General features: G+C 36.7%; 1 protein-coding gene across 2 annotated transcripts in view; it reads right to left on the bottom strand.

The window, feature by feature from the left end:
- LOC129777142 (1-phosphatidylinositol 4,5-bisphosphate phosphodiesterase classes I and II) overlaps window positions 1-23,593 on the bottom strand; it is a 339,666-nt gene extending 316,073 nt beyond the window's left edge. For both annotated transcript variants that reach the window (XM_055783222.1, XM_055783221.1), the window contains exon 1: window positions 22,478-23,593. The gene's annotated coding sequence lies outside the window, so the exon portion shown is untranslated. The remainder of the gene's footprint in view (window positions 1-22,477) is intronic.
- Between the last annotated feature and the right edge of the window lie 1,748 nt (window positions 23,594-25,341).

Raw genomic sequence — 25,341 nt, forward strand, 5'->3', positions numbered from 1 at the left:
ATGCCCCTTCTACTTTCCAAAGAGTCATGGACAACGTGCTACGTGACCTAGTAGGCAAAATTTGCCTGGTGTATATGGATGACATAATAGTGTTTTCCACGTCACTACAAGAACATACAACTAATTTGACAAAGGTGTTTGATGCCTTGCAAAAGTTCAATCTGAAGATTCAGCTGGACAAGTCAGAATTCTTACGTAAAGAAGTAGGTTTTCTTGGTCATATCGTTACGCCGGAAGGTGTTAAACCCAATCCGGATAAAATTCTGGCAATAAAAAACTGGCCCATACCAAAAACCGAAACAGAATTACGAGGATTCCTGGGAATACTTGGTTATTATCGGCGCTTCATAAGGGACTTTGCAAGAATAGTAAAACCCTTAACTAAACAACTCCGCAAAGGAGATACAAAAAAAATCACCGTTTCTCACACCGATGATTTTATTCAGGCCTTCAACAAATGTAAAACATTGCTCACTAGTAGCCACGTTTTACAATATCCCGATTTTAGTAAGCCGTTCGTACTCACAACGGATGCGAGTAAGTTTGCAATTGGGGCCGTGCTTTCGCAAGGACCAATCGGACAAGACAGACCCGTTGCATTCGCTTCGAGGACTTTGACTAAAACCGAGGAAAACTACTCGGTTATAGAAAAAGAGCTCCTAGCAATATCATGGGCATGCAAATATTTCCGCCCATACCTGTATGGAAAGAAATTTACCTTATTCACGGATCACAAACCGTTAACATATATGTTTAGCTTGAAGGATCCGAACGACAAAATGGTCAGATGGCGGCTCCGTCTCGAGGAATTCGACTACGAAGTGAAGTATCGTCCGGGCAAACAAAATGTTGTTGCCGACGGATTATCAAGAATCAAGACCAACGAAATAAACGTAAACGACACATCATCAGAGTCCGGAACATGTCATTCCGCAGACACCGATGATAGCGAATTTATTACGTCAACCGAATCGCCGATCAATTTCTTTAGTAATCAGATTATACTGAAGAAAGGCACGAATGACTCTACAGAATACGAAGAAGTATTCCCTAGAGTACATCGACGAACAATTACTCGCACGGATTTCACAGTAGTCAGGGTTTTAGATATATTCAAGGAATATATGAATCCAAAGAAGATTAACTGTATTATGTGCGACGAGTCTCTGATAAATATTCTGCAAATAGTCTACAGAAATTATTTCAGTCGCTCGAAAACATTCAAGATAAAAATTAGTCAAAAACTCCTTACAGATCTTCGTACCGCCGAAGAGCAGAACGAGATCATCAGGAAAACTCACGATAGAGCCCACCGCGGCGCTAAAGAAAACCAAGTCCAGATCTTACGCCAGTATTATTTTCCAGGCATGAAGCGACAAATTCAACGCTATGTGAATATGTGCGAAACATGTCTTGAAAACAAGTACGAGAGAAGGCCATACAAAATCAAACTATCCAAAACTGACATCCCAACCAAACCGTTTGAAATAGTCCACATAGATATTTTCATTTCACAACCCGACCTATTCCTATCCGCCGTAGATAAATTTTCCCGTTTTGCTACCTTAATTCCAATTAAATCCAGATCAATACCAGATGTGCGAGCAGGATTCGTCAAATTAATGACTCTATACAGCACACCAAAACACATAGTGTGTGATAATGAACCTGCTTTCAAATCTATTGAAATCCGATCCCTCCTTGAACGATTAGAAACCACCATCTACTTCACACCCACAGATCATAGCGAAACCAATGGAATCGTCGAAAGATTCCATTCAACATTGAGTGAAATCTTCCGATGCATTCGGGAAAAGTATAAAGACTTATCTACAAAAGAAATTTACAAGATAGCCACGAATCTATACAATCGAACAGTCCATACAAGCCACAATATGAAACCATTCGAAATACTCTTTGGGCACAGAGAGTTTGAAAGGCTACCAGTAGAAATTGAAAGAATATTTGAAAACAGACAGGAAATCGCAGACGAAGTTACCTTAGCACTCAATAAAACAGCAAAGAAAAATTTGGAATCAAATAATAAAAATAAGGAAGACGAACCCCATTTCGAGGAAGACGAACCTATCTTCAAAACTACTCAAGGTATTAAATCAAAGACAAGACCGAAATTTCAGAAAACAGTAGTGCGACAAAACAGAATCAAAACCATAATAGATCACAAAGGACGAAAACTGCACAAAAACAAACTAAAAAGGAAAAGAAAATAATCTCTCCAATTTCTCTTTTCACAGAATGAGGACTCAACTGATAGTGCTGGTAACCCTCCTTTATAGTACCCCATCCATCCATAGCTCATCTCTCCAAATTCAAGACCTCACAAATAACCCAGGACTCATCCCCATCCAATCAGGTATAGCCCGAATTAGAACCGGATCGCATAGAATCTTCCATTCAATAGAGCTGCTTGAATTCGAACCAACATTTTCAAAAGTTAATAAAATAATTCAGGATTTACAAATTTTCAAATACAAAGATCTATCAGAATTGCTTAATCAGAAATTTTCTAGAATACAAATAACATACGATAATTTATTACCAAAAGCTAGACAAAAAAGAGGACTATTCGATGCGTTAGGAAGCACTATTAAAATAGTTACAGGTAATTTGGACAACAACGATTTAATTAAAATAAATGAACAACTTGATGCACTATACAAAGGAAGTAATAAGCTCATAACAGAGAATAACGAACAAGTCCGCATTAACAAACAAGTGCAAGAACGAATAAATGTTATAATTAAGCAAATAAATGAGCAGCATAAAGCAATTGTAAAAAACCTGATTAAGCCTAGAGAAGAAATAATTAACACAAAAAATAACACATACCAAATCAATGTACTGAAGGAAATTTTCAACCTAAATCTCAGTTTAGACTTACTCAAAGACCAAATAGAGAACATTGCGGAAGCCATTCAATTAGCTAGAGTTAAAATTATACCAAGAAACATTCTGACGACAGAAGAAATTGTGGAAGCAACACATATCTTGAGAAAAGATAACATTACAATCAACAATTTTGAAAAAACATACGAATATTTGGAATTAGCAGCTATAATTCAAAATACAAAAATTATATTCATTGTTATGATTCCTAGTTTTAAAAGTTCAAGTTACACCCGCCTGCTTCTGGAACCTGTTGCGAAGAATGGTAAAATGCTGAAACTGCCGTCAAAGAGAGCCATCATCTCCGATCAAGATACCTATTTCATAACTGGAAATTGCTACGAAGTCGAAGAAGAAACCATCTGCAGATCAAACGAGCTGATAAACGTCTCTGCAGACAACTGCTTCTCAAAGCTACTGAAAGGGTTCTCAGGACAATGTAGTTTCGTCGAGTCCCTTAACGAACCACAAGTCGAAAGAATTGATGATAATCATATCATCGTCAAAAGAGCTATCAATATTCCATTGAGCACAAATTGTGGAATGACAAGCAGGAACATTACTGGAACTGCGTTAATATTCTTCCAGAACTGTACTATTACTATCAACAACACAAGATACAATAACATTGAATTATCCGGCAAGGAACCACTTCTAATGATTCCACTAAACGGATTAGACATTGTCGAATCCCATTTAGAAACCAATGAAACCATTACCCTCGAAAAACTGGAGGAAGCACATTTTTTTAACAAGAAAGAAGCTCGAAGTCTTGCATAAACAACAATTGCATCTCACTTTTGGAACATGGACTTTCGTAGTATTCCTAGCAATAGCAGTTGGACTTATGAAAACCCGTTACACATCATGCAAACCAAAACCAAACACTTCAACCAGATCCATCGAACCGGGACGGCTCGATCTTAAAGGGGGAGCAGTTACGGCCCATTCTGGCCCTACACAAATCGAGACAACCCAATCGATAAACACCGTCAGCAAAATCGCCCGCGAAACATCGCAGTCCGACGCACCATCAAATTCCAGCGGCGACCTGGATATTATCGCGGCGTCAACAACTCAGCCACGCGTGCACACAACCGCCGAAGTAAGCAGAACACATCCGGTCAACAACAAACAAATTTGCGGAAGCAGCAGAACATCAGGAGCACCATTCCATTTTTAATTGAATAAAGAAATCAGTTTCAATTAGACGACCGAATCGAATCGACGCATTTTTTAAAAACTCTAAAAAGAAAGTCCCGGTCGTTTTTTATATATATATATATATATATATATATATATATATATATATATATATATATATATATATATATGTATATATATATATATATATATATATATATATATATATATATATATATATAACGTTTTGTTTCTTGTGTCCCGCGTTAGACCTTTGACCATCTGGTCACTTTACACGAATGGTTAAGTAAGAGTCAGGACTACGTGTTTCAAGCATTAAAAAACTTCAAGAAATTTTGCTTCCACCCTACATATACCGATTTCAAACTGTCTTTGGGTGTGCTAATTTGATAGAGTATCTTTCTTTCACACCAACTTCAAGCTTCAATAAATGGCGGAAAAAAAAATTAAGAAAAGAAAGAGTAAGCATTATACAAGTTCCGGCTGAAGAGCTTGTTATGTACGCTTTTATGTTATCATTTTCAACAATGAACATTTTGACAGGAATTCCATTATATTTGTTAAAGATATTTTTTTCTGAAAGTACAAAAAATCAGGATAAATCAGGATCATTTAAGAAAAATCAGGAAAATTTTAGTGTTTGCCAGGTTATCAGGGAACATGCCAAAAAGTCTGGGAAATCCTGAAAAATCATGAAAGTGAAGGCATCTCTACGCTGAGATCATCCTCAAATGCTAACACCTTTCTGGTCCATAGTTAATAAATGACTGGCCTCCTTCAGCTATATTGTTGAACCAGTGATAGAGGTCAGAAAATATATTATCGAAGTTTCCAACCGAGATCAAGCTGAGAAGCTAGTTCAGGTTGGTAAACTATTCTACCAAAACTAAGATAAAAACGGGAAGGACTTTGGGAAGTAATGAAACCTCAACATATCTCTAAGGTCGAGCGAGTTGTAGAAAATGATGCGTGAATTCTGTTTAGTACATTGAATGAAAATCGAAATATTTTCGGTCTTTTAGAGCCGTTTTCAATGAACCGGAATCCACCGTCTTCTTTTACAAAATGGCATCGAAATACGATATTAGACTTCTGCTGTTGAAGCCCTTTCACCCAATACCCATATCGTAAGGGTAATACCGCCGGGAATTTAATTGTTTCGATGTACAGTAGAACCCCGATTATCTACGGAATAGTCGGGCTAGCTCACCGCGGATAACGAAAATCGCGGATAACTGAAAATGACTAAAAATGAATTCTAAACACGAAACAAAGATATTTCGGCATGAAAACAAATCATTAAACTATCCATCTACTAGGTTGAGTACACCAGTGATCAAATAATGTGAAAGCCATGTCCAAAACAAAAGTGTTTGAGTCTATCATTAACCGACAAATTCGGGGAAGGCCTGTGGATTTACTATGGAGCTTGCTTTCGCGGATTGAATATGATACTATACTACTACGACACTGTTACGGTGGCTAGTTCCCGTAAGGATGCCAAAAAGTCAACCATACCCGAAGGAAGACTCGCGTCTCCTGCAAGCGATTACTCCTCGTCAAAGTCTAATATTGAAGTCCGGGCTACGAAAGCAATGAATTTACCCTTTGGATAAGGAACAACTTCTCAGTCGTCTTCCCTCGATCAAGGCTGACACAGACCTCGTTGGCGATTCGTTTGAAGAACTGCTAGTTCAACAACGAGAAAATTAACTGGACACCAGAAAAAAAACCAGCGGAAAAAAATGAAGGCAAAAATATTACTCCTGACGACATTCAAAAGCGTACCCTAAAATATCGGAACGATGCTATTCCGGCTAAAAACCAGAAGGAAAAGTAATGTGTGTATCATTCGTCCATCATCATCTTTTTATATTGCTGTGTTTTCCAGGAGAAAATGAGTCACGAAGAGAAATTTGATGTTAGGTAAATGTCCAAAGTACCTACGACAGATGCTTAAAGAAGTCCTTTTCACTCTATAATCGTCAAAAACCAAATTCTTCATTACATGGAATACATATTTCATACGGAAAAATGAGTTTTCATTCATAAGTTTTTTTTTCAAATGTTATTCCATCACCATTCACACTTCACACAAACGTAACACGAATATCAATTTCGTCAATACGAATTTCAATTGGACTTCTACGTCTTCTACGATGTTATTTCAGAACAAATGAGAATGAAAATTTCGCATTTTCCTCCAGAGTTTTCCAAAACTCTTCCAGTTTTTCTCTCCGCTATATTGATCTACAGGAAGAAATAGATACAACAAAATAAAAACACAAATCGGATCGTTCTTTACTTCCCAAAACATTTGGCGATCCATTTTTATTTATATAGACATCCAACTGGCGATTCGTGATGCTAAACATTTTACGAAAATATTTGCTTTTTTTCTGCGTCTGCCTTATATCTGAATAACAATAGTCATATCAGGTATGTATAACACCTCCACTTTCGCATGTTAGTTATGTTAGTTAAGCGCATCATATACCACCCAAAAATAAAGGGTATATGATGCTGTATATACGCTGGTTATACTACTTGGTTGGATTGAATCTCAAGGAGAACAAGGCGTGTTGATTTGAAGCATTTTTGAAGGCTTCTGACTTCTCTATGATTCTATGATATTATATATCTCAAATCGGAAAGACACATTGCTTGACGAATGTTCCAATTACCATTGGTATCATCAAGATCTTTATAGTGTTTCTCACATAAAAAAGAATACACAAATCAGCTGACTTTATAATATAATAGAAAAATATAGATATAGAATAAAATCTGTGAAAAAACTTCCTCAAACCAAGAGTTCAACAGCTGATCAAAATGTCATAACTTTATAACTGAAATCATAACAAAATAAAGAAAAAACAATTCAATATGGGATACACCAACCCGGCCACCCCCCCTCCACACCTCCCCTCCCAAACATTTTGTTGATGGATTTCAATCGATCCCATTTTTTATGATCCACCGCTCAAAGGAGCACATCTCACTCCATTTCCCATACCCGACAGCGGCACATTGTTGACGTTTGGTGATAGTGACAACGACGAAGATACATCATCATGGGGAGGACAACGGTTTCTTGCTCTGATGTGGGAAGGCAACAACAAAAAAAAAGGCTAGACGCAAAAGCTATGTTCGAAAAATGTAACCAAATGGGCGGAAGAGAAATAAGAAAGCCTTCAAACGATGATTGAGAAAAAAAGTGACTGCGCAAGTTTGATTGTAGGAAGGATGATGAATGGAGTATTTCGGCCGTTTTATCCGCATATTAATTTTCGAAGTAAACCGACAGCAAAATGCCTGTTGCCGCGCTAGATGAACATAATGAAGTTATCTCATTATAACCAGACAGTATCGCAATAGCGTCTGTTTAGATAGATGTTTCGGAAAAATCAAAGACATGCTCCGGTTTTAGCACTTGCAACTATGCGCACGTTACCCTCAATTACACACCACGCAAGTTGACGGAAAAAATAGAATAATAACCATTAAAATGACGGCGCGGGAGAAGTAATAATAAACATAAGCGACGAAAGCTATATCACTAAGATAGTTGACGTCAAACCACAAGAAAAGTTTCAAAGTGGAAGTCATATTCTCTCAGAAATTCATTTCCCCGTCTGATGTAGTAACACAATGCTCACCTGGCGGCTGCAACCAATCGCTTCTTACCTTTTCAACCTTGCATCCCCTTGCTCATGATCAATATCAGCGATAGCTACTATTTTCTCACAAAGAAGATCATGTGAGAATGTCTCACACGTATGGCTCAGACGTTCCTGGCAGCAACATTATACGGTGCAGTTCCATCCAAAATCGCCAATAAAGGTGACACTGCCATGACACATCGCGAAATATGGACATGTGAAACGTGAGTTGCTTCATGTGACCACACGGCCGGGCAAGCTGGACCAATGAGTGTAGTGGTTGGTCACACTACAAACTTGTTTCCACCTTCAGCGTACGCGGGTTGCCACCAAGGGGTGCCAGATCTACGGAAATGTCCATTATTGTGAGATGTTGGATAAATTTCCGTAATTAAGTACAGTTATGGATTTATACGAATTTTTGTTTTGTTTTGCCTCTTTCATCAGAACCAAAAATCAATACTATTCTGTTGCTTTCGGAATCAGATTGAAATATTTAGAAATTTTCAATTTTGCGACTTGGTCCACTCTGACTTAATACCGACCACTTGTCACCGAAAATTATTAATCGTTTTCTTTGTTTTGGTTTTTTACGCTGATTGGTGCCTAATGCAAATTTTCCATACAATCGTGACTATATTCAAGTTTATCAATGAGTAGACTCGTGTGGATACCAAAAACATTTAGTACTTACACTCACAAAAATGCGCAGAAAAATAAGCTTTGGTACGTACTTTCTACTCAAAACGACTTTGAACAATGACATCGATTATAGACGAAATGATGAGGTGTTATTACAGACCAACAGGTCCTCTCTCCAGTTGAGCAGGTCTGCATTTCCTGGCAATGGAGCTCTGTTGTTAGGGTATGTTCGATATATTAAAGATGAACAAAAAAAGATTGGTAGAAAGTCACCAGGTTCATTCACCACAATTATTTGATGCAAGGTGTGGGTTCTTTTGTACTCGCATACATTTCTGTAGGTCGGAATGAGTGAGGAAACACAGATTTCAAAACCAATGAACCTGGGGAAATCGACATTGCGAGATGGATGCAAGATGCGGGTGCTTTTGTACCCGCATGCATCTTTACCCTCGGGGATATGTGCAGACTTCAAAAGCGGTATGAACTCAATGCTGTTGCTCGGTTATTCGAAAATATCTCTTGATGACTCAGCTTACTGAACTTCTACTTCTACCGTTTGGCAAAATGTTGACATCAATTTGCTGCGATAAAGTCGATTGAACAACATGCGTTCAACCTGAATGTCAAAATTAAAACTGAGCCTGCCAGAAGCTCAATAAATCAAGCAAGTTTGCGGTTCGAAAAGTACGTACACTTGGGAGATGCAATAAATTCAGAGGGGAATGTTCTGGCGTTCACATATTTTGGAAGTCAATCTATGCATGAATTGACCTAAATTAGGATTTGTTCGCATTTGAATTCGGAAATTGTTTCATTCAATTACTGGTTTAATCAATAATTTAATCAATATACTCAAATGACTACTAAGCCAACGGCAGTCCTACGTCAACCTTGCGATTGTATTTTCGGTATCCCATAGCTTTTGACGAAGGATTACGTCTTTCGAGAACGTATTTTTATCTATACTTTACGATTTTGAAGTTAGTTTTAAAAGGTAATTACTTACTTTAGCATTTTTAAGTAATTTGTATTAAAAATTATAATTTACACTTGATAGTTACTGAAGTTGTAACTAAGTACTAAGAAAAATGACGCAAGTAATACTACGTTGAGACGGCGAAGTTCCTCTAGGAACGTTAGTGCCATTGAAGAAGAAGAAGTTACTGAAGTTCATGTATATATTTATTTTGTTGAATTTCAATATGAAAATAATGTCAAGTTTTCTCATTTCATCATCCGCTAATTTTTTAAATTGGTAAGTATTATGTATGTGTAAGCAAAAAACTAGAGATTTTTATAGAAATTCGGCTATAGGGGTCTATGGTATCACTTCATTCTGGAAAAGAGGTCTATTGGCCAAAACAGTTTGAGAACCCCTATTTTAGACATCCACTGCCATCATAGACGATTTCATATTTTTTCCACCACCACCATTATGTATCTTTGTCAACATATACATAGGGTCGTTTAAAAAATATGTTTCAGTGTCTCAGAAATCGCGGAAAAATAAAGTTAGGACAAAAAACAAGATGATTTTCGTATTCTACGTTTTATGCCGTCTGCTGGGGATGGATACACTGAAGAAGAGACGGTACATAATTAAAGCCACATTCGTCGGTAAACTTCTTGGTGAGATAGATGCCCCATAGATTCTCGCTCAAATCAATATTGACGTCGGACCTTTGATTTTCATCACACCGAACAGATTACGCTCAGCACGAGCCAGTATCATTTGTTTGATTTCGATGTGAGTTGTAAAATTTTCCATGATCGTATTTTTAATGTAGTTTAAGTGTAGTATTCTTTAAGTTCGATGGATGAATTGTAAACGATAAACAAAACTGTTGAATTGAAGATCAAAAAAAAAACTAAGCCTACGACATTGCAAATCCGAAATTTCAGATCATTTGTAATTTTTGGGTTCGCAGTATCAAAGTCTATCCAAAGTTAAAAGAAATTCTATTAATTTTTTCTCAACTCTTCGCACAATTTTACTTTCCCATGATATGTGAACGATTCGAAATTGCTTCTTCACTAACTTCTAGCTCATTTCGAAATGTTATCAACGTTCGAGCTGAGTTAGTCTTTGTGCAAGGATGTTAGCAATTCTTCAACTTCCGATTTTTTCCTCTTCGAGCAATCTATGAACTTAAGCTACATTTTTGTGGAAACATTTTTTTCGAACTTTTCGAAAAAATACACTCAAAAAGTTTTTATTTGTGTCTAACTGAATGTAATCGGGAAATTTCAAAACTGAGGAATATGTTTGTGATGACTACTAGAACTCTTCATATCACTATCTAACATTTACGGGCGGAAACCTAAGAATTCACCAACTTATAATACTTAATATGTGTATTCAGTTGCCTCATTCACACCATCCAATACGTGAAAAGTTGTTCGAATTTAGCTTCTCTTTCAACGCTCCGCATCATATTGCTGCATACTGGCAGCACTGAAGCAGCGTGGAGCGGTTTTGGTAGCACCACGCCAAGCAAAAAAAAAATGTGATAGCGAGAGACGCGAGAGAAAATAAAGTAACGAAAACAAAAACACGACCGCGGCCGCAATCTACGCGAGCAGCCCCATATGTATAATGGTAAAAACTTTATTTACATCCGCGAGTGTTTGCAGTGATTAATTTACGAAAGCTTCGCCACCCGTGTGTCTCGCGTCTCGTCTCGTCAGGCTTCTTGTTGATTTACTATCCGTACAATCTTAGTGCCAAAATCGGAGGGCCTCTGTAAGGTAATTGAGGTAAAAATTGATTTTAAAATATACACATAAACGCCGTTGGGGAGTTTGCGTTTGCGAGTCGGAATGCTAATAATCCAGCGGTGGATCATCAACGATCGTGGAAATCAACACCGAGCGCTTCAACCGGTGTTTGTGTACATAGTCATTATTGTCTGTTTTGCTTACTTAGTGCTATATCATATTAATGTTCTTTTTTTTGCTAAAGTATAATGCAGAATCATGGCACCAGCTAGCCAATTGAACAATATTTGGGGTGTAGAGTACAAAGGTGCAGAATATTTCAGCTCTAGAAAATCCGGTCTATATCATGAACACCGAAACACGAGATTACGAATTATTCCTTGATTCGCCGTAGTGTGTATAACAACAACTTTTTCGTACTTAAAAAAAAATCTAGATACAAACGTTTGGGTTGAATGACTGGAAGAAACATGTTCCCTTGAATATGGAGATAATATATAGATGACATTTTTGCTTATTCACATATTGAAGGGTGTTACGACCAAAACTAGTGAGACTTAAAAATTACGCATTTCCTTGAATCGTGCATTCAAAAATACAGAACACCCCTCATTTTGTAGGCTTGTGCGTGCAGAATGATGCTTCTTTCTCGATTTTACCATTTGCTTCTCTGTTATCAAAATGGTAACAGAAGCAACGCATCAGAATTTCGCTTGTGTATCGCGAAAATCCCAACTACTCATACGTGACCAGACCAACTATCTTCAACGTGATGAAAGTATTCTTTGTCAATAGCTAGGATATCTAGATCGGAAGAAACCAGAAGCCGCAGTGTTGACAAAAATAGAGGACAGAGCTTTGAAGCGGATCCCCAGCCTTTTGTGTTTCCTGAAGCAACACAATTCTTCCGTTGCAGCAACCAAAAACCAGACGGGTTTTGTATACCCTAAATTATCAATAGGCTCGAGCCTAAATAAATAGATTTCTCTTGCACGATCCATATTGAGGATTGTGTTAGTCATAAATAGATAGGTCGGGTTAATCCTGAATAAACACAAACATCTTTATCGCACGATCCTTATTGAGGATCATGTGAGTCAGTTTCATGATAAGGTCGGTCGATGCCGGGCCTAAATAAATACATCTCTCCCGCACGATCCTTGTTTGCGGATTGTGTTATTCGTAGTTCGTTTACGATAGGGCTTTTGTTTATGTTCTGGTGTTACGATAGGATCGTGCTTATCTCAAGCTCGCTTAACATATTGCGATAAGCCCCTGGATGTAAGAAACATTTATATATATATATATATATATATATATATATATATATATATAATAAGGATCGTGCGATATATATATATATATATATATATATATATATATATATATATATATATATATATATATATATATATATATATATTAGGGATTGAAAAATAAAAAGAGGTGGTCAGTTGATATCTAGACAGAGTGAAGAACGGACGTGTTTTCTGTTAATTGAAAGAAAAAGCCTTGGACCGCTCGGTCCGTCGCACCGTGCTGTTTGATAATTCCTTCATTCGAAAGATAAAATGTTTAAGAGTTATATGCTTGTTAGTTATTGATCCGAAAAATTGTTTCAATAGCCTAAAAATTTCTTTGAAAATAGACTTTTGAAGTCATACAAATCTGTATACAATACAGATTTGCTCGGATATGCACTTAGTCATAATTGTGCGGTTGTTGGAACTTGTTCTCGCTGCTATAATATTGGTGTGGCGAAGCTAACCGCGGTCATCATCTTTTCAGAACTATCAATATTCCTTTGAAGTGAAAAAGTTTATTTTGTTTTACACTCTGGCGTCGTGCATAAATTAAGCCGAAAACGCCGAAGCCAAAGAAAGTGAACAACGGTTACGGGACATTTTGTTCCCAGCAAATCTAATCCAGTCCTTTTCCGGGCCATCAATATTGCTTTGAAGCGAAAGAGTTTATTTTGTTTCACACTTTTAATACAATACTACGATTTAAAACATCCTTTTTGTAATTTCTCCGGCGAAGTGCAATTAACAGGGTAACATATGACCGGGCTTCTGCCAAAACGAAACAAGCGCCATAACATTATTTTGAAATATTTCAATTTGAAGTTTGGGCTCCCACTAATTGACTGTGTCTGATCAAATCTATCATTTTATCGCTCACGTGTTTCCCTTTCATTCTATAATCACACATCTTCGTTAATTTCTGATTCAGAACCCTTAAGAAAATGAAAAAAAAAACAAAATTATGTTATTGCTAGACACGCAAAACTTCGTTCTCTTTGTAGCCAGAGCGAACCTGTACACCCAGTTTTTTTCACGCGGGGAATGCGCACCTCGTAAAAAAACCGCGTTAATTCGAAAATCCGCGTAAAAAAACCACGTTAATTTGAAAATCCGCCTAAAAAAAACATGTCACCTAATGAAGGATATCAAATGGGACTATCTTTACGTAGAACGGGAGTAAAACGATGATAGTTGCTCGCTTCCGAAAACCCATAGTTTTTTCTTGCAATTTCGTTGATTACTGGTAGCTATAAGTCGGCTTCCTCACGAATGAGGTCATCTGTTGTTGTTAGAAGATTCCCTTGTAATTTGTACACTCTACTGCCGATGTACGTGCAGTACCACTGATGGACCGCCCAGAGCTAAGTAGACATGGAAAGACATTCACGAATCGCTGCCCGTGTACCCCCCGTCCAGTTGTACCGCCCGGTAAGCTCCCCGTTACCCAACACCTTAAATCCACGTAAGAATCGTGATTAAGTGCGGCACTAATTTCCTTCATTAGCGCTAAGCTCCGTTACAAGCAGAGATGCCAACCTTCCTGATTTTTCAGGATTTCCCAGATTTTTTAGCACATTCCCTAATACACTCAATTTTGCCTAATTTTTCAGAAATGATCCTGATTTCCCCAGATTTTTGTAGTTTTTACTTTATTGGAATGTAGAAATATACTAGAATCACTGGTAAAGTTTCCCTGATTGGAAATGAAAACTGTCATAATAGCACTCCGGTCTGCACATGCATAAAACTTACATTAAATTAATTTCTCCTGATCAAAGGCTGTACCTAACTTTTTTAACAATATGTATGATAATTGCAAATCGACTGAATAAATTTTTCCAGGGTGAAAATCCCGAATTATTTTCACTACGCACAAATGTTTCGTGGCTTTTCAAAACAGTCTGTTGTTGGTTTGTTTGTTGTTTATTTGGGATGCTTTACACCAAGTATCCTGGTGCATCCGTATTCAAAGCAGTGCTAGATAATTTCATGAAAATAGAATGATTGGCGACTAACTAACAACGATATTAATTTTAAGGAACAAAATTACCCTATATGATGTGTATGTACGAATAGCAGCTAATTCATTGATGTAGTAATATTACAAAGTTTCACATGGTAATATTACTCAAGAGAAACATTTTTGATTCAAAATCAATATAATAAGATTTTATATCAAATTCCAAGTAGATTCAATTTTGATGTTGAGACTATAGTACATATATCAATTATCGAATCAAATGGTATCAAAATTAGAAACATTCAACTATTCATCCATTGGTAATTTGATTTCCTAATTTGATGAGTAAAGATTCATTTCGAAGTATGGACGATGAATTCAAAGGAATTCTGAATATCTGAATATTTTTCTGCAATTAACTGTATTGATGTTGAAAGTTTTTAGAAAAGACATAAAGGATCAAAAGATCCTCGCAAAATCAACATACAAATCCGAGAAAACAAACATGTTCTGGGAGAATAGAATTTTTAGGCTGCGTGGAAGATGGCGAAAGATTGTAGAACAAAATAATAAGGAAGTAGAATGTAGAATTAAATTCAAAATATGTAACTCTGCCTATAAATATGATGCTTTTGTTTTCCCAAAAATCGGCACGAACTTTCCGGAAAACCCAATATAAGTTATCATGATTTTCCCTGATTTTTATTTTCATTCTTCCTGATTTTTGATAATTATAGTTGGCAACTCTGGTTACAAGCACTAATAACCGTAATATGCTCTGAGGGAGCATAAAAGAAAAATATGAGCTGAGAGAGAGATGTGAGATTGATTAATTGGAAACTCCGCGTAAAAAGCCACGTTAATTGGAAAAACCGCGTAGAAAACCGCGTTAATTGGAAAATCCGCGTAAAAAACCCTTGTAAAAACCGCACAAAAAAAAACTCGTAAAAACCAGGGTGTACATGCTAGCTATTAGAATAATATCATTACACAACACATTCGTATTTTCTAACGATTGTAACACTTGGTTCGTTGCAGTTGAACGTAATTTTGAAAAGTGCAGATCACACTCTGCTACACTTCATGGAGCCCTTTGGCTGTCTTACTTACCGGATCCCGACGACATCTAATTTCAGGAGCTGTCCGAAACAGAAAAATCTGTTAAAGATTCGGATTTGCCTGCTAGGAGAGAACGATCACTATATCACTTTGTTCCACTGTTTTATCTCATTATTTATAATTCCTGTAGTCTATACGAACAGAACGCTTTTTTAACTAATGCTACTTTGTTAAATTTGGCCTTTCAGGAATGAACTTTAATATAATGTTTCTTCTGTACTGGCCTTTCATGTTTCAGTGCACTCCTACGCAGTATCGTAGAACTTTTCACAGTTTTTAGTAATTTAGTCTCCTTATTTTACTTGAATCAACTAGTTTTGATGTAGGACTATGTTTTTCAGTAATACACACCGTTTTTATGAAATACACCCAATCTAACGTTGGCAGAAAACATGTCATTTAGTGTGCTGGAGAGTCAAATGTGCAAATAATGAGCTGTTTTAAAAGCTTAAAAATGGTTTGTATGTATGCGTGCAGACATCTCTTTCTGCTTTCTTTTCTCATTTCGTTTGGGATTGTGCCAAAAAAAAAGTTCATACGACGTCAACGGGGATCGAACCAAGGCCGGCTGGAATGCAAAGCTATTTTACAAGACCACGCTATTCACATGGCTAATGATGCTTCAGCAGTTGTTCAGCAAATACGTGATAATATTGCACCTGATTATACAATGAAGTTGGGAAGCATTTTCTAAGAGTAAAAAAGGAGCGCATGAAGGAGAACAATATCTATCTCGGTCTGGGCCGTGTATGTGGCGATGCGGATGCGGAAAGCTTATTTGTCTTTTGTTTCGCTCGCTCGTATTAATCTTATATTGCTGTACCATGTATATTATACAAATACTTACCAGTACTTGTGAGTCATGACATTTTCTGCTATGTTATGTCTCATTTAATGTCATAAATCTGGATGACAAAACATGAGCTAAAAATGAATGCTGGGTGTAGTTTTAACGTTAATAGCTATTTTTGTTTCAATCGGATGTTAATGATTTACATACCAATCGGTTTGGAAGTTTTCTAAGAATTGGTTTGTTATACACTACGATTCTCTAATTCGTAAATTATTTTTCTGATTTTTATCACGACGAAGCACTAGCCAAAATATTTGGAGGAGCACTAGCTCTTTTTAATCAACGAAAATGTATTTTTCACAAACTTTACACTTCTGTGTCGAAAAAGGCTGTTCCTTCCAAGCCATTTCTTCGATGATACTCTTTTGAAAAATATCCTGTTTGCAAAAACAGCTGGTTCTATTTTGGTTGCGCATCGCGATTACACGACATATGACCCAGAGTAAACAAGGCACATTTGCTATCTCTATATGCCAAGAGAAATTCTATTTAAAAAAAATCCAAGTGAGATTTTCATGTGGGGGCACTTGCGATAGCTTTGCGGAGTACCAATTGTTCCGCGGAGCACTGTTTGAAAACCACTGGTTAAAATTAACAAAAATTGAAAGCATACCCATATTCTCATACATTGGTTCTGTGCCTTTCTATGCCTGCCTACTAGGATTTGGCGATCTTGGATCGATATTTAGAAGATCGATCTTTTCCTTTCAGATTCTCCATTTTTTGGATCGATTCCTTGTACTCGGAAAAATCGCGAAAATCGATCTTTTCTTTTCGATTTTTTTTATCTTTTTGATCGTAGAAATTTTTTTTGTAAATTTGTTCTTCAGAGAGCATTGATTTCAATCTCACCTAAAACCTCCTGACAAATTTCATAAACATTGGGTCCCTTTCAGGGTTGTCAAATTAGTGTTCATAAATTTAGGAGAAACAGTTTTGTAGGTTTGATCATTACAAACGAACGAACGTGATGAATTATAGAGGCTTCAAATTATTCAGTTCTTTCGCCTCTAAAACATTGCAAAACAAGTGATATTCATAGTGACATCAGGTCCAGTGGAAGCATTCTTTTCTGGGCCTGCTGGGACTACTACCAAGATTTCGACTGAATCGCAGACTAATGGCACGGTTGGATTTTATAGGATTATTGTCAATGGAGCTCTGAATGAATATCAGTTTTAGAATTTCTAATAATAATTTTCAATGTATTTATTTAATCAAATAATTGCATTAATGTACAAGATACGAGGTATAGTTTTTATCTGCCCATTGCGAATAAGGTATGCGTAAATCGTTTGCTCGAAATGCAAATGCAGAATTTGTTAATACGGACACTGTGAAGAGAGAAGATATTGGGAATAACCTCGTCCGTTTATATCTTATTAAAACGTCAGTCTCTCATAATACTGATGCCGTTAGAATTTCTTTAAGTATAGGGGATTCTGAGCGGGGAATGTTACAATGTCGACTGAAGTCTCTCTGTTTCGCAATCACTGACCGACATTTTCCATAAAAGGCGCGGATGTCGATGGCCCAATGTTAACCCGACGAAGTTGTTATAGTGATTGAAAATGGTATCTCAAGACAAACACAGCGGCATGAATAAAATAATTCCGTAGTCCTGCGTCAACAACGCTGTTTTGTCTTGGACACAGCTCTATGTAGTTTTTGAGAATCCTTTGCACCTCACTAGTCAATAATACGTCTTTTCTATTGAAGAATTTTAACAAAATCATCAACAACAACAAATGTTCGAAAGGTCACTAACTAATCTCTGATGGAAGTAACCATAGTTTAAAGCATGGCTTTTCAAATAAATCGTGATACAAATGGACAATATCACAAGTGTGTTTTCTTTGTATTCAAAATACGGTACAAATTGATAAAAAGGCGGGACGATGAAAAATGGTCGGAAAAACGGTACTGTCCTGTGCAAAACGGTACGTTTGATCAGCCTATCCTAGAGGGACTTCACCGACTCAATATATAATTATAATACTTGCGTCATTTTTCATTCCTGCCAAAATAAATGATGGAAGTCGTAATTTTGAATAGCCACATGTTCAAAACTTTGAAAATATATCTCATTGATTTGGCTAGATCTAACATTTGCTCGATATACAGGGAAACTTCGATATAACGTACATTTCACTTTCAAAATTGTACGTCGTATAGAATTGAAGGTTATATCGAAGCATGATATAAAAAACTCAGAAACATAGCTCATGTTACTTTATTATGATGCTGTTTGGGTAGTGTTAGTGAATAATGATGAGAAAAAAACCAACCAGAAGGTGAAGACATCCTTTCTCATTATGTTATCCTTCATAAAAGGGCCGCATGCCTGATCAAAAAATTTTTTCGCTGTAACAGTGCCCTTATTCCGATGTACGGGAGATTTGTTGGTAGTTATATGGGCTATTATTATAATTTTCGTTCAGAATTCAAAAAAGTATGAAAATCATAAAATATTTCCTGCATTTATTTTATTCTTATCCCATCTTTTTATTTTTATTAGGCTCATTTAGCAATTCACATTTTTTTACCTTTTTCTTCAGCATAATTTAATTTTAATTTTATAAATATTTAAACAATTTTTTACATCTTTGACCGAAAAAAATGTAGTCGGACTCGATTATCCGGATTATTGATTTTTTTTCACTCCGGATAATCGAGTCATAAAAAAACGAATTTTCTCTCGGTAAACGTAATATAGTTATGATTTGCACTTATTTCTTAAACGGTTTTATCTAGGTTGACCCGTTTGTATGTTTGTGACTTTGTAGCTTTGTCTGTAGCGCTGTACCACATTGATAGAAATTTAACCCCCTTCCTGTTGACCGTTTGATCTGAAATTTGGAACACATCTTTATCTGTGGTGTCATTATAAAACTGCGTATAATGAAAATTCAAGATGGCAGTCGCTTCAAAATGGCGGATTATGTACATATATTCTTAAAATCCCATCAATATGGGTTTTCCCAAAACCCCATCAATATGGGTATCGAATGAAGGGGCTTGACCAGTAGAACACAATTATTTATGGAAAATGTAAATCAAAGATATCGACCGCTACAAAATGGCGGATTACAAATTTTCTCAGAACCTAATCAATATTTATATCAAACTAGCTAACCCGGCAAACTTCGTCCCGCCCATTTACTTGATTAATTCTCGAGTAATGCAGAAATTTGTGTTTTATTTGTATGGCAGCCACCCCTAAGAGAGGGGGGAGGGGTATCTAACCACCATAGAAACATTCATTGCACCCTAAAGTTTCCATATGCCTAATTTGGTTTCATTTGCTTGATTAATTCTCGGGTAATGCAAAAATTTGTGTTTCATTTGTACGGCAGCCCCCTCTAAGAGAGGGGGAAGGAGTATCTTAACACCATAGAAACATTTATTGCATCCTAAAACCTCCACATGCCAAATTTGGTTTCATTTGCTTGATTAATTCTCGAGTAATGCAGAAATTTGTGTTTTATTTGTATGGCAGCCCCCCCTTTGAGTGGGGGAAGGACTGTCTAACCATCATAGAAACATTTATTGCACCCTAAAACTTTCACATGCCAACTTTGGTTTCGTTTGCTTGGTTAATTTCCGAGTAATGCAGAATTTTGTGTTTCATTTGTATGGCAGCCCCCCCTTAGAGAGGGGGGAGGGGTCTCAAAATATCACGAAAACCTTCCCCGGCCCCAAAAACCCCTACATACCAATTTTCATGTCGATCGGTTCAGTAGTTTCCGAGTCTATAAGAATCAGACAGACAGACAGACATCACTCCATTTTTATATATATAGATGAAAGGGATTGACTAATAGAACACAGTTATTTATGAAAAATGCAAATCCAAGCTGGCGACCGCTCAAAAAGGCGGATTAGACATTTTTTCTCAGAACCCCATCAATATGTATATCAAATGAAAGGGATTGACTAGTAGAACACAGTTATTTATGAAAAATGCAAATCCAAGATGGCCGGCATCACAAATTGGCGCCCTATATATATTTTAGTCATAAAAAAACGAATTTTCTCTCGGTAAAAGTAATATAGTTATGATTTGCACTTGTAGGGTTGTAGGGTTATCCCACATTAATAGAAAATTGAACCCGTTCCTGTTGACTGATTAATCTGAAATTTGGAACATACATTGATTTCTACTTTCATTATAAAACTGCGGATTCCATGATCTTGGAAAATTCAATTTGGTCGTCGTTAAAAAATGGCTGATGATTTGACTTGGAGAACACGAAACATAATAAACAACATAAATTCAAAAAGATCGCCGCCACTAAATCGTCGGCTATGTATTTCTTGCAATCCCCTCAATATCGGTATCAAATTAAATGATTTGACTGATGATTTTACAGTACATCATGAAAATATTCCGAAGAAAATTAGGTAGGAAATAAACGTTGGATTTCCATTATCCACAGTCAGTTGTTTCATCATATACCCCACGAATTTTTTAGTCTCACCATTGCCCTAGATTGATGAAGGAACGGATGTGATAACTACTAACTGCTACTTGTCTAATTATTTTCTAGTTTTTAGTACATTAAACCGTTTAACTTAAAAAGTTTTTTTACTTATTTTATTTTCTGGGTTTTAGTAAGTTACCTGTATCATTAGTATACTTCTCTACATTAAAACCATTCAATTTTTTTTTTATTTTTATTTCCTACTTAACTTTTTTCGGAATATTTTGATGATATACTGTATTCTATTAGTCAAATCATTTCATTTGATACCATTATTGAGGGGATTGCAAAAAATACATAGTCGACCATTTTGCGGCGGCGACCTTTTCGAATTTATGTTGTTCATAGTGTAGTGTATTCTCCAAATCAAGCCATTCAGCCATTTTTAGCGGCGGCCAAACTGAATTTTTCAAGATCATGGAATACGCAGTTTCATAATAACAGTAGTATTAAATGTATGTTCCAAATTTCAGATCAATCATTCAACAGGAACGGGGCCAATTTTCTATTAATGTGGGACAACGCTACAAAACACTCAAACATACATACAAACAGGGCAAGCTGAATGGAACCACTAAAAAGTGATTGTTTATTTGGGAACTGCGGTCATCTTGGATTTGGATTTTTTATGATCTACTGTATTCTACCAGTCAAGCCCTTTCGTTTAATACACATATTGATTTGGTTGTGAAAAAAATATATATGGCGCCCTCTTATTGTGGTGGCCTTTTTGGATTTGCATTTTTCATAAATAACTGTGTTCTACTAGTCAAGCCTTTCATTTGATACCTATATTAGCTATTCAATATGGAATTATTATACAAATTATTAAAAAATACCGAAAATCTAAAATAACATACGTCGGATAATCGACTCCGACCTGTATTACAGTTTTTGAATTAGAAACTTTTGTAAAAAATAAAGAAAAAAAACGAAGTCTAATTTTATTTAAATTTCAAGTATGCAAAGATGCTCAAATGACCAATGTCTTCACACCCACAACATTTTACTACAATCTGAAATAGTGCTGCCAACTCCCAAGACGAGTTAACATGAAATTCGTCCATGTGTACGTTATAAAGAGGGTAGTTATATCGAAGTGCCCTTGTAATGTTATCACTTTGAATCTGTTCAGAAGAGAAAAGTAACATTTGTCGAATTATAAAATCCACAAAACTGTCCAGAACTAAAAACTACATGGCAATAATTAAAGGACATCTCAAGAAGTATTGAAGAACGTTGAACAACATCAATAAGATGTCATCGAACAATTCGGAAGATTCTTCAGGGATAAGCTTTACATGGATATGTCTAAATTTACAATAATTCTCATGTACACAAGCCAAAGATACGAATTTGTTCGAATTTTGTTTCGGCTCCTTTAAACTTATGTAACTGAGCCTGTAAAAATAAACGAATTTATAAAAAAATCACTTCACGTTCTCTTGCTTCTCGTATTGACTGTATGGAGGCATTTTGCTCGTTTCGACCTACTTGTCTGATAAGCGAGATAAGAAATCATTTTATGCAGCCACTTCCGGATGCAGGATAGCACTGTTATCTGTTTTTTTTCAGATTTGCATACATTTGAGAAGAGGGAGAAATTTTGAACATCGACGGACCGAAGATCATAAAAAAACATCATTCTAACTTTGGCTTACCTGTTCTTTTGCTTGATTGCATTTCACTGCCAAAAGTTCTGTTTGTCACTGATTGAAAGGCTGCCCTTATACGCGTTTCTGCTCATGTTTACCAACATTGATAATTATCGACGAGACACGAAAAAGTCAACAGCTTTTGGACAACTAGAGAATGCAGGAGCGTTACACTATCAAAAACTTGCACTACTACACGATGTTTAATTTTCTACTAGATTAATTAGTTGTTCTGCCGGATTCCACTTCGTCTGTGCATGAAGCCGATGAATCAATCTTTTCAGTAGCTGCGTAAAAATTTGTGATTATCAATCCATCGGTGGGTTTGCTTGACTTAATCGGGATATCAGCGATTACTGCCACCGCCGTTCTTCGCTCTCTCACAAACGCTTCCAATGTGTGTGCTATGAACACACCGTCACTACACTTTCTTCTTGGTAAACTGCTATACACAGAGTAAGGAATTTGCCCAGCTACCACTGAAGCTTTTTGCAGCACTTCACTGAATGCTTTCAGTTCATAGCTAATAATTCACACATCTCATTTCAACTCCAGATGAAATCAGAACAGAGCTCGAATGAGATTCGCTCCACTTGCCCTCGAACTGCCGGATTAAACAACATACACTGCTTGCGGAACGTTTCTCACATTAAACGTCGATAGTTCACCAGTCGAGATGACAATCAGCGCGCTCATAGAATCGCATGAATATCACCTTCCCAGAAGGTGATGAAGCGCTGGGAGGGTGCACCTTCTCATACGAACGACCGAACAGGATTAACCGAAACGGGGAGAGCAAGATACTGGTGTGGCTCAGAAGTGTGTACTCCAAGGAAGGAAAGTTCCTAGGTGTGTTACCCCGACGTGAAGAAAAAAACACAGCAGAAATGCCAACTTGGAACCCCTGGTTCAAGGTTTCGCGACGAATGATTTCAGTGAGAGGACCCCTGGCACTATGATACTTTCAGCATCCACTACTATGTGTGAAATAGGCTTTGACCCTTTCTTCAAAAGTAAACCCTCTAGGCCACACAACACACAGAGCACTCCGTCACTTCACAGCTGCAGCGAACCACTACCGAACGCGATACGGTACTTTTGCTCATTGATAGATGTGATCATTTTGCAAGACTTTTACACTCTAAAACTCGCCACTCGATGGCGACCACCACGACGATACGACGACTCGGTGGAGCAGCACCAATACGCGCGCACGGATTCGCACATGACTGGGAGCACGAAGAGCGAGAGAGAGAGAGAGAACTTGGCGCTCTCCCTCGGAATTGGGGAGACCATTGGGTTTTATGCCGCGAACGGGAGGATTTACTACAGATAGTGGGTGTAGCACGGGAAAATCGTGGAAGGTCGGTGAAAAAATCGAGAAACATTGATGGAAAATCGATGTTAATCTTTAGCGCTCCAATTGTTTCAGAGGGTCTCAGCAAATTCATACCATTTTTAAAGAAAAAATTAAATATGGTTTCAGTATAACGAACATTTTTTTCAGATGAATTAATACCAACACATCTAACCTCTGCAGCGCGTTTTGGTTCATTTACTTTGGAAGACGGAAGTTTTTTCATTTGTTTTTGCATTCTCATTTGTGAATGTTTGCAAATATCAATTAATTCAGTAAATATTATTGAAAATCTGTATGATTTTTTGTACGTAATAACCTTAGGTAATGGTGGCCCGTAGAATTTCGTGTGTAGAGGAGATGGAGGAAATGATCAGTACGTATAACGAGGGTTTTAATGAGATTGCTGATGTGAATATTCTTTCGCCGGACCGAATAATAACCACCCAATCCTCGATTCCATTGTTTTTTCGCATCATTTTGGTACTTTGCAGGTATTGGAAAATGTTTTTTTTTCGGGAAATGGACTCTTAGAAAGAAATAATTCTTAAGCGTAGACATTTGTCCACGGCCAACAATAAAAACAACAGTATGTGCCTGCCAGTAATAAGTTGAAATTACATTAAATAAGGAATGTCACATCTCATCTTAGGTGTATTACCTTAGGTTTATACTTAGAGGCCTCTATCCTCCTATGCTTGTTCGTTCGTGAATATAAAATTGATGCATTTGTACCGTATACCGTATATTTGGTAATTGAACTGATTTTCAGTTCGCGGTATGTTTGTGCTTGCAAAAAAAAGTGCGGGTTTCGGCCAATGTTCGATTTTTCGAACAGTCATTTCCCAGAAAATGGAAAATGGAAAAAATTATTCTTGAACATTGGGGTTTCTTTACCATCAATAATCCAAATTACACCAATGGCTTTCGTCAAAAAAAATTATTTTTACAGCTTGGTCGTTAATGGGATAACCTAAGGCAGCTGTGTGCGATTGATTTTTATTTATGCCGTTGTTATCGTCTCGCCAAACAAAATCCTGCGCGATTTTTTGCAAAGTTCGTTTCATCGAACTCTGGCGATTTTGTTCTCAATGGTCCAGCCTGACTAATTGTTTAATTTTTAAATTTTGACTCAAAATCAATGCCAAAACGAATATCGTTTCGAATGTGATGCATATCAATTTGTTGCTTTTGATATTCAAAGTATAAATAACAGCGAAGATATGAACCCCACTCAATGCCGCATTCATTCATTATAGCAAATTTGTTCATGCATCAATGATATGAACAAAATGAACTTGTTTGTTATTGTCATCAACATAATGAGGGCAGTGTGCATGGTTGCCAACTAAAATCTTTAAAAATCAGGAAGAATGAAAATAAAAATCAGGATAAATCACGATAACTATTATTGGGTTGTCCGGAAAGTTCGTGCTGATTTTTGGGAAATCAAAAGCAAAATTTTTGTTTTGTTTTCAATTTCATATGCACTGTTTTATTTCTCAATCATTCG

This window comes from Toxorhynchites rutilus, chromosome 3 (genome assembly GCF_029784135.1).
Source record: "Toxorhynchites rutilus septentrionalis strain SRP chromosome 3, ASM2978413v1, whole genome shotgun sequence".
Lineage (NCBI taxonomy): Eukaryota > Metazoa > Arthropoda > Insecta > Diptera > Culicidae > Toxorhynchites > Toxorhynchites rutilus.